The 12,843-nt window shown below is 36.7% G+C and overlaps 1 pseudogene; it reads left to right on the forward strand.

The window, feature by feature from the left end:
• The first annotated feature begins 1,915 nt into the window (after positions 1–1,915).
• Positions 1,916–11,487, forward strand: LOC117236684 (annotated as a pseudogene).
• Positions 11,488–12,843: the final 1,356 nt, after the last annotated feature.

The following is a 12,843-nucleotide window of genomic DNA, read 5'->3' on the forward strand; positions in this document are numbered from 1 at the left end:
CGAAAAAGTTTCAAGACAGTGAATTGCAAGCATTGTTGGATGAGGGTGACGCTCAAACGCAACAACAACTCGCTGATCAATTAAACGTGACACGAGAAGCCGTCTCCATACGTTTGAAAGCCATGGGAAAGATCCAGAAGGTGGGAAAATGGGTTCCACATGAACTGAATGAAAGACAGCAAGAAAACCGAAAAACCACTTGCGAAATGCTGCTCGCCAGATACAAAAGAAAGTCATTTCTCCACCGAATTGTGACTGGCGATGAAAAGTGGATATATTTTCAGAATAATTTTAGGCATAAAAATACGATTGCTGAGACGCTCGGTATACTGCTCGATGTGTCACTCTCCAAGGCGATACACGAATCATATCTGATGGAAATTTTTCTCGCTGTACGATTGCATTTGTTTGTTATATGCTCGTTGGAAGCATCGAGAAGGTTCCAATCGTCGTTGCTAGGCAGTTTCTGCCAAAAGTTTGATGTATACTCGTTGAAAGTTCCAAACGCCGTTGCTAGGCAGTTTCTGTCTGGAATTTGATTATTAATACAACGTATGCCCCATTATATCGACACCTTCAAAGTACAATCCCATGTGGCCAGGCCCGTTCTTGAGGCCGTGTACGCCACAACCACATATCTAGGGAGAACCATACAACCGCTCCACACCTTCGTCAGGCAAAACGTTTATCCCGTGACCGTGGCTACGTTCGGCGACCAGTTGTCACCTCGAACCCAATTTCGCTATCACAAATCTCGAACAATTACAATCAGATGGAATGACAACAATTGCTTGATTACAGCTATGATAAAATCTAAGCTAAAGCATTAAAGAACTTTTCCCAAAGTTGCAAAGGGAAGGCTCCGGTTTTCCTCTCATCTCCGACATATATATATAACACATATAACATATGCAAAAAATGACAATACAGATTATAAAATATTAAAATGTAACGGTATAGGTATTTGTAACAATTACATATTTAGCTATAAAATTACTCACAGTCAGCGATCTTCGTTAGATGTTTTCTTTTTAATCGACTCGTATCTTCTTGCTTATATAATTTTAATCGACGATTATAATAAAAATACATAATTATAATATTAGCAATTATGTATACCTCTACATATATAACAGAAATCAGTGGTATTGTGCTTAGTGTATTGTCACGTAAATTTAAGGGTAGGTTGATGAAATAAAGTAGCTGAGTCGTAACACAACTACTGTCTTTATTTTCTAGCACAAGTTTATCATACACTGATCGGAGAGATGTTCACTCTTCGATGGTTTTTTCTATTTCTCTCAGGTGTTCTCGTCTCATTACGGAGGAAAGCTTGGTGTGGTTGTGCCCTTTTTAATTAACAACGCGGATTCGCTGTTCGCACCTTCCGTTAGGAAAAGTGAGGGTAACGATCCACGATGCCAATTGGTTATAAGTCATGTTAATAAATGAAGATAGGAGGAGAAAGCCTCCTACCAACGTGGCTAGTAGGTAATATTGTTTATGGGAAAAACCAGCTTTTTCGTTAGTCAAGTATTGGATTTTTCTCATTAGGAAACTATCTGCTTTCCCCGTAATTAATAAGGACGTATAACAACCTAAGGGCTGTTTCAAGGACCACCCATAAACAGATAACACAGAAATAGTAAACTTAAAAAGTTTAAGTGACTGAGGATACGCGGTGAAACCTGCACACATCCGGCCTCTGATATAAATTGACGTTACTGATTCGACGTTTCAAGATCTTCGTAAAGAATGCAACTCGATTTCGATCACGTTATCAATTACATTGTCTGTTTTGTCGCGTTTCTGCATATAATATAGCAAGTATTGTTACGCGACAACAAAGCGAGGTTCGTGAACCCAGAAAGATTCTGAAACGACGTTTTTACGACGCGGCGCAGCGCTATCGAAATTCAGAATACATCTTTAGACAGGCATATCGTACATTTCGATAAACTTCGACATTTGGGTGTATTTAAGACGCAAATTATATTAGCATATCTACATTCTTCGGGACTTCGTCGAATAGATCGGGACAGTGAAGCATCAAAGAAAGCATAGTAACTGGGAAAAAGTTAATTTTGTAGATTCCTTTCGGGAATCGACTTTGTGCTTGTGCAAAATTTCTTCCAACTTGATAAAAATTAGAATTTAACAAAATCATCATGTCTTGGCTAATGATAGAGACGATTGGATTTATTGTCACTGTATTCGTCCTGCTTTATTACTATTCTATGATAAAGTTAAACTACTGGCGAAAACGTGGTGTCAAAGGACCAAAAGCCTCTTCCATTTTGGGTAATTTCAAGGATGTGCTTCTGGGAAAGGATTCGACTACGGACTGTTTCCAAAAGCCTACAATGAATTTAGAGATGAACCGATGGTTGGAGTCTACGGAGGTCACGAACCGCTGTTAGTATTAAGAGATCTGGATTTGATCAAGGATGTTCTTATTAAAGATTTTAGCAAGTTTGCTCAAAGAACGCATGGCGCCGTACGAGAGGTATATGTATTAACATTTTATGTTTTACTGAAACAAATCATTAATTTTATTATTATTATGATAATTGATATATACATCTTATGAAGTAATTGAAATTTTACGTGCTATATTATAATTGGGTTTATTGGAAAATTGCTCATTCTAATAAAGCTGTTGTAGCTATTAAATAAATTTTGTTAGAAGTTCCAGAATGAACAAATAAAAATAGTCAAATATACAGTATGTTTGATAGCTAGTGAAACAAATTTTGGAAAAACAAACCAAAGTAAGACAAAAGTTCGGAATATTAAAACCGTATTTGAAACTTTTATTGTTTCAATGTTTTGTTCAATTTTTCCGGTCTTATTTCTTGCAATCGCTCTAAGTCATATGAAAAATAGAGACTAAGATATGAACTGAATTACATAATAATAGCCTATGGACAGGCAAGGAAATCATAAATTCGATATGTGAAGTTTCATAGCGTGACTGTACTTTTATTCCGTGTTATTTGCCAAAGTTGATTGGCTTTATTAGCTAAAATATTGAGGTATTTTATTCTTATATTTATTGGTATTTATTACGCTTCGCAATACTTGTATTGATAGAAATCACGTTCAATTGCTATAACACCTGCAGCTATTATTGTGTGAGCCATTTATTCACAGCTTGAATGAGTTGGCGTTCACGTTGTTTTAAATTAGAACGAAATGAAATAAAATTTTCCACACAAATTGAAATACATCATTATTTTTAAAAATAAGCTATTGGTAAATAAGATACAAAGTTCAATATTTTTTTTTTACGTGTGATTATACTTTATCTGTTATGACCCGTTGATTGCAAATTCCCTACCTTATAGTCAGAAATGCGACTATAATGATTTTTTACATTCTGTTTTTAAGCGAATCTTTATTTGTTAGATATATTAGCTTGTTATAAATTGTAAATTCCACATATTTATTACTATGTTTTGCTACGAAATGATGAATAAGTGAAAACAAATGATGTGTTTGTTCATATTAACGATACGAATAAACAACTTTTGCATACGTAATGTGCAAAGATACGTAAAATAAATAGTAGCTTCAAAGAGAAAAAATTTCCCACCACTGAATTTAGAATTCAGTATTCACAAATGAATACACATTCACTATATTATTTTTAACAAATTATTGGTGTTATACATTATTTTTAACAATTATTCGTATTAGCATTTATATATATTGTAATATTATTACTTTAAAGTAAAAAAGTATTATCCAAGTACATGTACCCAGAAATCGGAAGCAGTTAGGTACTATAATTGAAACTACTATTTGACATTTAAAACAATTACTACACTTATATCAAAGTTGTATAATGAAATTACTTAAAATTTTAATGCAAATAATTATTTTTGTCAAAACATTCATTAATCTATCGTAATCTAAATTAAATAATCTAAATTTAAGCTATCAACAACTCAAGGTTTTTGGACCTTATTAGATACTAGTCTGTATCTTTGTAGATATTAAACTTTGTATATGTGCGTTTGTTGAAATTCTTGTAATAACGACGAACCGGACTATCTACTTATACGAAATTTATCAATTGCGACATTGTTATGATGTTGGTTCGTCTATTACATAACATCAACTAAATATCAATATCTTATGTAAGAGTATCTTCTTTAACCATAATAGGTACATTTTATCGTTTATTTACAAAAGTGCAAAATCTATAAAAGTACAAAATGCTTCTTATTGTTAGCAAAAATTAACGAAAACTTACCTTTAATTTTGATTTTGATTCAACCTATAATTTTTTATAATTTATAGTATCAAATGGGAATGTCCGATTATACCAGAATCATTTTAATTCTTGTCGTAATCGCGTTACTTATGGTACCGAGTTCTGTTCGAGCAGCCGAGCTAAACGGACGTGTAAAACAGTGCTTCAATGGCAAAGGCAGAGAACACGAGAAAACAAGAAAAACCTAAATAAACTTACAAAGGAATTAACGAATAAAATAAGGGAACATCATAATAACGAATTCTCAAAATTCATCGAATTACTATCCGCGCATGAGAATACCAACTACTCCCTATGGAAAGTCACTAACAAAGTTAAGAAAACAATAAAATCAATCCCAGCAATCAGAAAAATGGACAACACATGGGCCAGAAGCAACGAAGAGCAGGCAGAAGAATTTTCGAAGCACCTACAAAATATATTTTCACCGTACGAAATTAATAATAGCATCCCCAGATGGCAAACAAATGAAGAAGTGGAAAATGCCAGCAACACAACTGATAAATGCTGCACCATACTCAGCACAACAGCGCAAGAAGTTACAAACTTAATTAAGGCAACAAAGACAAGTAAAGCACCAGGATTTGACTTGATCAATGGAAAAATCTTAAAAAAACCTTCCCTCAAAAGCAATAAGACTAACAACGATAATATTCAACGCAATTCTAAGAATACAGTACTTACCTGCACTATGGAAAATAGCACAGATCATAATGTTACCCAAACCAAACAAAAATCCACATCTAACTGCATCCTACAGGCCAATATCATTATTACCTGCGTTTTCCAAATTACTAGAAAAAATAATATATAACCGCCTAAAACCAACAATAGAAAAAGAAAAACTAATACCGGACCATCAATTTGGATTCAAGAATAAACACTCCACAATAGAGCAAATGCACAGGCTAGTCAGCGAAATAATACTAGCACTAGAAAACAAACAATACTGTACAGCCCTCTTTATGAACATAGAGAAAGCATTTGACAAAATAAACCACGAAAGCCTACTACAAACAATCAGGAAACAATTCCCGGAGCAAATATACCAATTAATAAAACCTTACTTAAGCAGCAGAACCTTCGTAATAAAAATCAAGGACACATACTCTGAAGTCAAAGACATCAAGGCAGGGGTTCCGCAAGGAAGAGTCTTAGGACCAATACTATACACACTATACACGGCCAACATACCAACAACTACCAATAGCAAAATACTGACATTCGCGGACGACACAGCCGTACTAGTCAGGCACACTAACCCAGAAACAGCAGTCAAATTACTACAAGAACATATCACAAAAATAGAAAAGTGGCTGCAAGATAAACAAATAAAAGCAAACCCCGATAAATGCAACCATATTACATTCACACTGCGAAGACAGACACCAACAAACATCCTACTGAATGGCACGCACATACCGCAAACAAGGCAAGTCATTTGACCTAGGACTCCACCTAGAAACACAACTCACATGGAAATAGCATACTAAATCAATAATAGACAAAATACAGACAACAAGGGGATAAATGCATAGGCTAACAAGTCGAAAATCCAAATTAAGCATAGAAAATAAATTAAAAATATACAGAACGATCATAAAACCAATCTGGACGTACGGAATACCACTATAGGGGACAGCAGCAATGAGCCATATAAACAAAATAGAGACAGTACAAGCTAAAATTCTTAGAAGAATAATAAACGCCCCATGGTACGTTAGAAACGAGGATATACGGACCTGGGAATACCAACGGTCAAAGAGGAAATTAGAAGACACGCAGGAAAATATAAAGAAAGAATAGGAACACACCCAAATCAGCTAGCTATGGAAACGATCAACACCTCAAACATGGATAGAGGACTGAAAAGGAAACACCCAGCAGACCTCACAAAGGATACAACCCAACAAACACGAAGATGGTATCCCGCTGGGGGTAGCTACCTACATGATAATCAAACAGCTAAAAAATTCTACCAAATGTCCAAACTGGACAAATTGTGAATGTAAATAATTAAATAAAAAAAACCTGTGGTACCCGCATTGTAGCCGCTGAGTAGTCGTATAATAATATATTTATTTATATTAACTATAACCTAGGTATAATTGTATTAAAATTGTTTCCGGCTTATCTTTCATACCACATATAACAAACAGGTAAAATTCTTATAATTTTACAGGTCGAACCATTATCTGAGCAAATCTTCAGGCTGGAAGCAGAAAGATGGAGACCACTAAGAATCAAACTTTCACCCTTCTTCTCGACAGGAAAGCTAAAGGAAATGTTCCACTTGATGACAGACTGTGCGAACACTTATGACAAGTACTTAGAGAAATTAGCAGAAAAGGGCGAGCCGATTGAATTTCGTGATACTGCCGCGAAATTCACCATTGACGTGATCGCTGCTTGCGCGTTTAGTATTCAAACGAATGCTATAACGGATGAGAACTGTCAGTTTCGTAAAATGGGAAAGAGAGCTCTTGCAGCAAACACCGGACAATTTCTCACGGATAGATTGAGGGAATATCCATTCCTATTCAGAATTTTTGGTCGCTTCTTCACTGATCATGATGTTATTAATTTCTTCGAAACAGCCACCAGAGAAGCTATGGATTACAGAATTCAGAATAATGTTCACACAAAAGATGTTATCGATATTTTGGCAGATTTGAGACAACACCCTGAGAAAATTAACCTTAAAGGTAAGAAAAAAGATTAAAATTGTTTTTGTATAAAAAATTGTATTTTTGTCTTCATCTTCGATAAATGTTTAAATGCTTTTAAACAAGTTTGCAAATATGTACATAATTATTTATGCAGAATCCATACAAATTTGGTAAAGTATAGAGTAAATGAGACACTGATTTTTTATTATGTGCTAGTATGACTTGAAGTACCTGAAAATTATATAATAAAAACTAAGTTTTAAATTTTGATAATCTTTCATATATTATTGTTTAGAATTAGTATATTATAATATTAATTATAAGAAGAAGAAAAACTGAAAGAGAGAAAGAGAGAGAGAGAGAGAGGGAGGAAGAGAAAGAAGATGCGAAATATATTTGTCGGATTCACATTATGATTAGGGTTAGGGGCGTGAAACGAATCTTCATTTGGATTACACGTTGTTATTATGAAATAGAGAAGACATTGACTAGTACCAATATGATTATTACAGAATTTGACAAGTAACCGTGGTAATTAGATACTCGAGAAGCTAATGACAATGATTCCAGGTTCAATAACGAAACCGCGTTTCGTTAATCGCATTCGCGGGATAACAGAATGCGCTTTCTTCCAAAACCCAAGTCGTACTCAACTTGCTTGGCTACGGTGCAAGTATTACTAAACTAACTCTTTGTTAAAACGTGGAATATCCACCGAGTGTACAGACGCTAAGTAACTCGCTAATACGACCTCACGAGAGAATGACTTTCCGTCGCGATGATGCTGCAGAGGAAAACTATGATGGGGTGTGTATAAGGACACGAGATCATCGGATTCGTCGAGGAAAGCCTTCGTCCGGAAAGTGAGGGAAATTGGCGTTACTGCTAGTTGGTCAATTTCCATGTTTGTGGTTAGAAAAGGATGCTAGCCGCCCTTGAGGGAAAGTTGCTGGCGGGAAGCATCGTTCGTGAGAAAAGCAGACTTCCCCTATCTTCCCGTAGTTGGGACAAAGACTGTTTGTCTGTTTGAAGGACTTTAGTTAACTAAATCCTAAGATTGATAGCGGCACCTCAGACTAGCTGCACATGTACTGTGGAGATGCATCGACATTTGGTCATCATCTTACCCGGAGAATAGAGTCTGCGTATGGCGAGCTACGGGACAGAAACCGTTGTAATGTTTACTGTCGAGTACCGCTACAACTATTTCTTTTTAAGAAGAGCTATACTATTACTCGATACCTTTGTTAGACAAAATATTCATCCAGTTTTTTTTTATTATTTAATTTATACTTTACAATTTGTCCAGCTGGTCATTTGGTAAATTTTTCTAACTTAATTGGTAAGTAACATGTGAATGGCTACCCCCAGTGAGATATCATCTTCGAATTTGATTATTTTATTTCTTTAGTGAGGCGAATGTTTGTTTGTTAGGTTATGTCCTTTGTGAGATCTGTTGGGTGTTTCCTTTTTAATCTTCTTTTTATGCTTGATGTGCCGACCGTTTCCGCTGCCAGCCGGTTCGGGTGCGTTGCTATTTTTTCTCTGTACCTTCTTGCACATCTGCTAATCTCTTCCTTGACCGTTGGTATTCCCAGGTCTTTCCGAATGTCCTCGTTTCTAATGTACCATGGTGCGTTTATTATTGTTCTAAAAATTTTAGCTTGCGTTGCCTCTATTTTGGTTGGTGGGTATCTTGAGGTCGCGGTGAATTGTTTCGTTGGTAACATACCAAGGTGTGTCGATTAGGGATCTTAGCGTTTTCGATTGGAAGCGTTGAAGTATTTCAATGTTGGAGTTACTTGCTGTTCCCCGTAGTTGGATTTCGTAGGTCCAGACAGGTTTTATTACGGTCTTGTAGAGGCTAATTTTGTTCTGTGTGCTTAGGTTGGAGCGTCGGCCTGTGAGCCAATAGAATTTCTTGAGTTTCTCCTTGAGTTGCTTCGTTTTATCTGAGATATGTTTTTTCCAAGTTAGCCTCCTGTCCAGGGTCATGCTCAGGTATCAGACTGAGTCCCTGCTAGGAACTGTTGCATTGTTGATAGTGACCTGGGGGCAGGTTTGTTTTCGGAGCGTGAAGGTTACATGTGAGGATTTCTTTTCGTTAATTTTGAAGCCCCATTTATGAAACCACTTTTCCATTGAGTCGAGACATCGCTGGAGAGTGGATGAAGCAATTATCGGGTCTGCGTGAGAAGCTAATAGCGCTGTGTCGTCAGCAAATGTTGCTATTGTTATCTCTGTTGATATTGGTAAATCGGCAGTGTAGATGGAGAACAACAGGGGTCCGAGGACTCTGCCATGCCAGATTCTATTGGGAATGTTGTGGAAGTGGCGTCTAAGTATTGACCATGAATTGTCTATTGGTTAGGTAGGACTTTAGGGTGGAGTAGTAGGTATGTGGTAGGAATTTTTTTAAGTTTGTATAGTAGCCCTTCGTGCCATACTTTGTCGAATGCCTGCTGGCCTAAGAAACATGAAGCTCACCATGAACAATGTCGCAAGAGCCGAGGCGCCGTCAGGTCCATCAATGTGTCGTCGGTCTTTTCAATTGTATAGTTTTGTAGAAATGGCCTACGTGACCCTGACAACGAGCGTCTGCGGAACACGTGCGTGGTGGGCCTAAGAAAAGACAAAGGGTTGCTAGAACAGCCAGAGTGTGAGTTGAGAAGTCAGAGAGTGTAAGTGAAGGAGCCGGAGAGTATGAATCTGGAAGTTGAGAGTCGAGTATGATAATAAGACGTACGACGATATTGTAATCGGGTTTTATATTGGGTATCGCCTATTAAACTAAACTTAACTCTAAATAAAACATCATCACTTGTCCTTACTCTAAGACCCATATAAGTTACCACATAAATAAACTCGCTACAATCGAAGTTACTCAGAACAATAGTCAACGCACCATGGTATGTTAGAAACGAGGATATACGCAAGGACTTGAAAATACCAACGGTTAAAAAAAAATCGGCAAGTACGCAAGAAAATACAAGGAAAGAACGACAACACATCCAAACCAGCTGGCTGCTAAAACGTGCAAAACCCATATCAAAAGAAGGCTAAGGACAAAACATCTCACCGATCTTGTTAAAGAAATATAATTGACAAACTGTAAAATGGTATCCCGCTGGGGATAGCCATCCACGTGTTATATAGTAATAAAGTGCTAGAAAAATTTACTAAATTTGCTGGACAAATTGTATGCACAAAAAAAAAAAGAACTTGGGAAAAGCGTACGTGACTATCGTTGGTCATGGACGGCTGCGGAACATGTGCATGTGATGGGAGTGTGAAAACTGTGATAAATGGATGACTCGGTGGGGAAAGTTAGTTAGTTGCGAGTTGTCGATTGTAGTGAGTTGTGAATTGCAAATTGATTAGTTGTACCAATTTAGTTGTTTTAGTTGTATTACATTACTACATTAAGAAATAACTCTAAATAGTCGTACTTTCCTGTTTCATTATTGTAAATAAATTCATCAAATAAATACAGTCACTATAATATATTATTTACAGAAGCGGATAGTTTGTTCCTGGCATCTCAGGCTCAGCTTTTCTTCCTTGCTGGCTTCGGAAATTCCTCATTGACGATCAGCAACGCTTTGTACGAACTTGCATGGAACCAAACAATTCAAGACAAACTCCGAGAGGAAATCCAAAGTGTCTTAAAGAAATATAATGGGGAGATCACTTATGACGGAATATGCGAAATGAAATATCTAAATGCGTGCCTACTAGGTACATGTAATTCTTACAGTTTTCATTAAAACGTTATTTCATGACGGGGTCTATTACTAATTCATTTGAAATTATTTTCAATGCATTGATGCGTAATTTTTAATTCTTAATTTCCAGTTACTACCTAAAATTGAAAAATTATTATCTTCTACAGCCAAGCGTATTCAATATACCTAACTACTGTATATTTATTAATAGAAACTTTAAGAAAGTATCCAGTAATCCAATGGCTGTCAAGAACAGCGATGGAAACCTACACGTTCTCAGGAACCAAAGTCACCGTACCAAAGGGTCAACAAATCTTCCTACCTGTTTATGCAATTCAAAGACCCAGAAATCTATCCAAATCCGGAAGTGTTCGATCCTGATAGATTTTCCGATGAAAATATTAAGACCAGACATGCAATGGCTCACTTACCATTTGGAGATGGTCCAAGACACTGCAGTGGTAAGAAGCGTTCTTATAAAAAAACTAATAAAATGTTCCTAAATTATGAATTTTGAAATCAATAATTTTCAAATGATCTTAATAATAATAATATCAAATATCTTAATAACAATGTCAAATAATATTTCTTTCAGGCATACGATTGGCAATGAAACAATTGCATGTAGGAATGGTCACCATCGTGTCTAAATTCAAGGTCGAAGTATGTGAGAAGACTCGCAAAGTATATAAACCTGAGAAGAGGCAATTGTTCCTTCTCCAACCCGCTGATGGAATATACCTGAAAATGTCAAAGGTTGCGGCAGCATAAAAACGTTTATGATTATTTAATTTCTAACATATTTTAATAACTAATAAATAGCAGTAATTATTATTATATCCTATATTTCTTTCTTTCCTTCTTTGCTCTGTATATTTATAACTCTTTTGTTATATATTGACGAAGTTGACTGAATAGTAGCGTATCTTGTTGCGAAATCTTACGTTTAAGTTTATGTATGATATACTTAAACACGATTGCGCATAAGAACATATACCTAATAATAAATATTGATATATAATATTAAAAATTAATAATAAGTTAATACATAAAGTTGATATACAATATATTATATATGTATACGGGTACAGTTATACTATTATATATATGTTATGTATATCGGAGATGAAAGGACATCGGGGCCTTTTCTTTGGAATCCTTGGGAAAACCCCAATACTTTAGTCTAGATTCTTATCATAAGCCGTACTTAAGTAATTGTTTACGATTTAATCCGATTCTGTTTGTGGCGGATGAAAAGAGAGTTTTGCGTTTCGTCCCGGGACTACCGGTGGACTCGTCAGTAAGGCTATGCCCGGTAGTCCCTGCCTTAAACGTAGAGGGTGTCTCGCTAGGTGCGGTATTTGTATCATTCGCCCGTATATTCGACCGCTAGCGAGATAGACAGACTCGTTGTCGTCGTAGCCCTCTGGTGTTGGCGGTTGGTACCCGCGGATCGCCCGGGAGGTGTTGCGCCGCGTTGATACCTCGACCTGTCGGCGTCCTATTGATACCGATTCGCCACATGTTTGCCCGAGATTTGTGACAATGAACTTGTGACTCGAAGTGACACAACCAATCGCTAAACGTAGCTGCAGTCACGGGATGAACGTTTTACCTAACAGAGATATGGAGTAATCGTATAGCTCTCCTTAAAAAACTATAGTTGTAGCGGTACGCGACAATAAACCCTCCAACGGCTTCTGTGCTGTGGCTCACTATACAGAGACCTCATTCTTCGGACAAGATGATTGCCAGATGTCGATATATCTTCATAGTATATTTCCAGCTAGCCTAAGGACCCGCTACAAATCTTAGGATTTATTTAGCTAAGCTTCTTCAAACTGATAAATAGTCTTAGTTTTAGCAGCCCCTCAATCTATCACCTACTACGGGAAGATAGGGGAAGTCTGCTTTTCTCACGTACGACGCTTCCTAGCAACTCTCTCTCAAGGGCGGTTAGCATCCTTCTTTAACCACCAACATAGAAATTAACCAATTAACAGCAACGTCCATTTCCCTCACTTTCCGAACGAAGGCTTTCCTTGACGAATCCGATGATCTCGTGCCCTTATACACACCCCATCATAGTTTTCCTCTGCAGCATCATCGTGACGAAAAGTCATTCTCTCGTCAGGTCTCATTAGCGAATTACATAGTGTCTTCACGGTCA

The sequence above is a fragment of the Bombus vosnesenskii genome, unplaced genomic scaffold (assembly GCF_011952255.1).
Source record: "Bombus vosnesenskii isolate JDL3184/JDL3185 unplaced genomic scaffold, Bvos_JDL3184-5_v1.1 scf7180000013351, whole genome shotgun sequence".
Taxonomy (NCBI): domain Eukaryota; kingdom Metazoa; phylum Arthropoda; class Insecta; order Hymenoptera; family Apidae; genus Bombus; species Bombus vosnesenskii.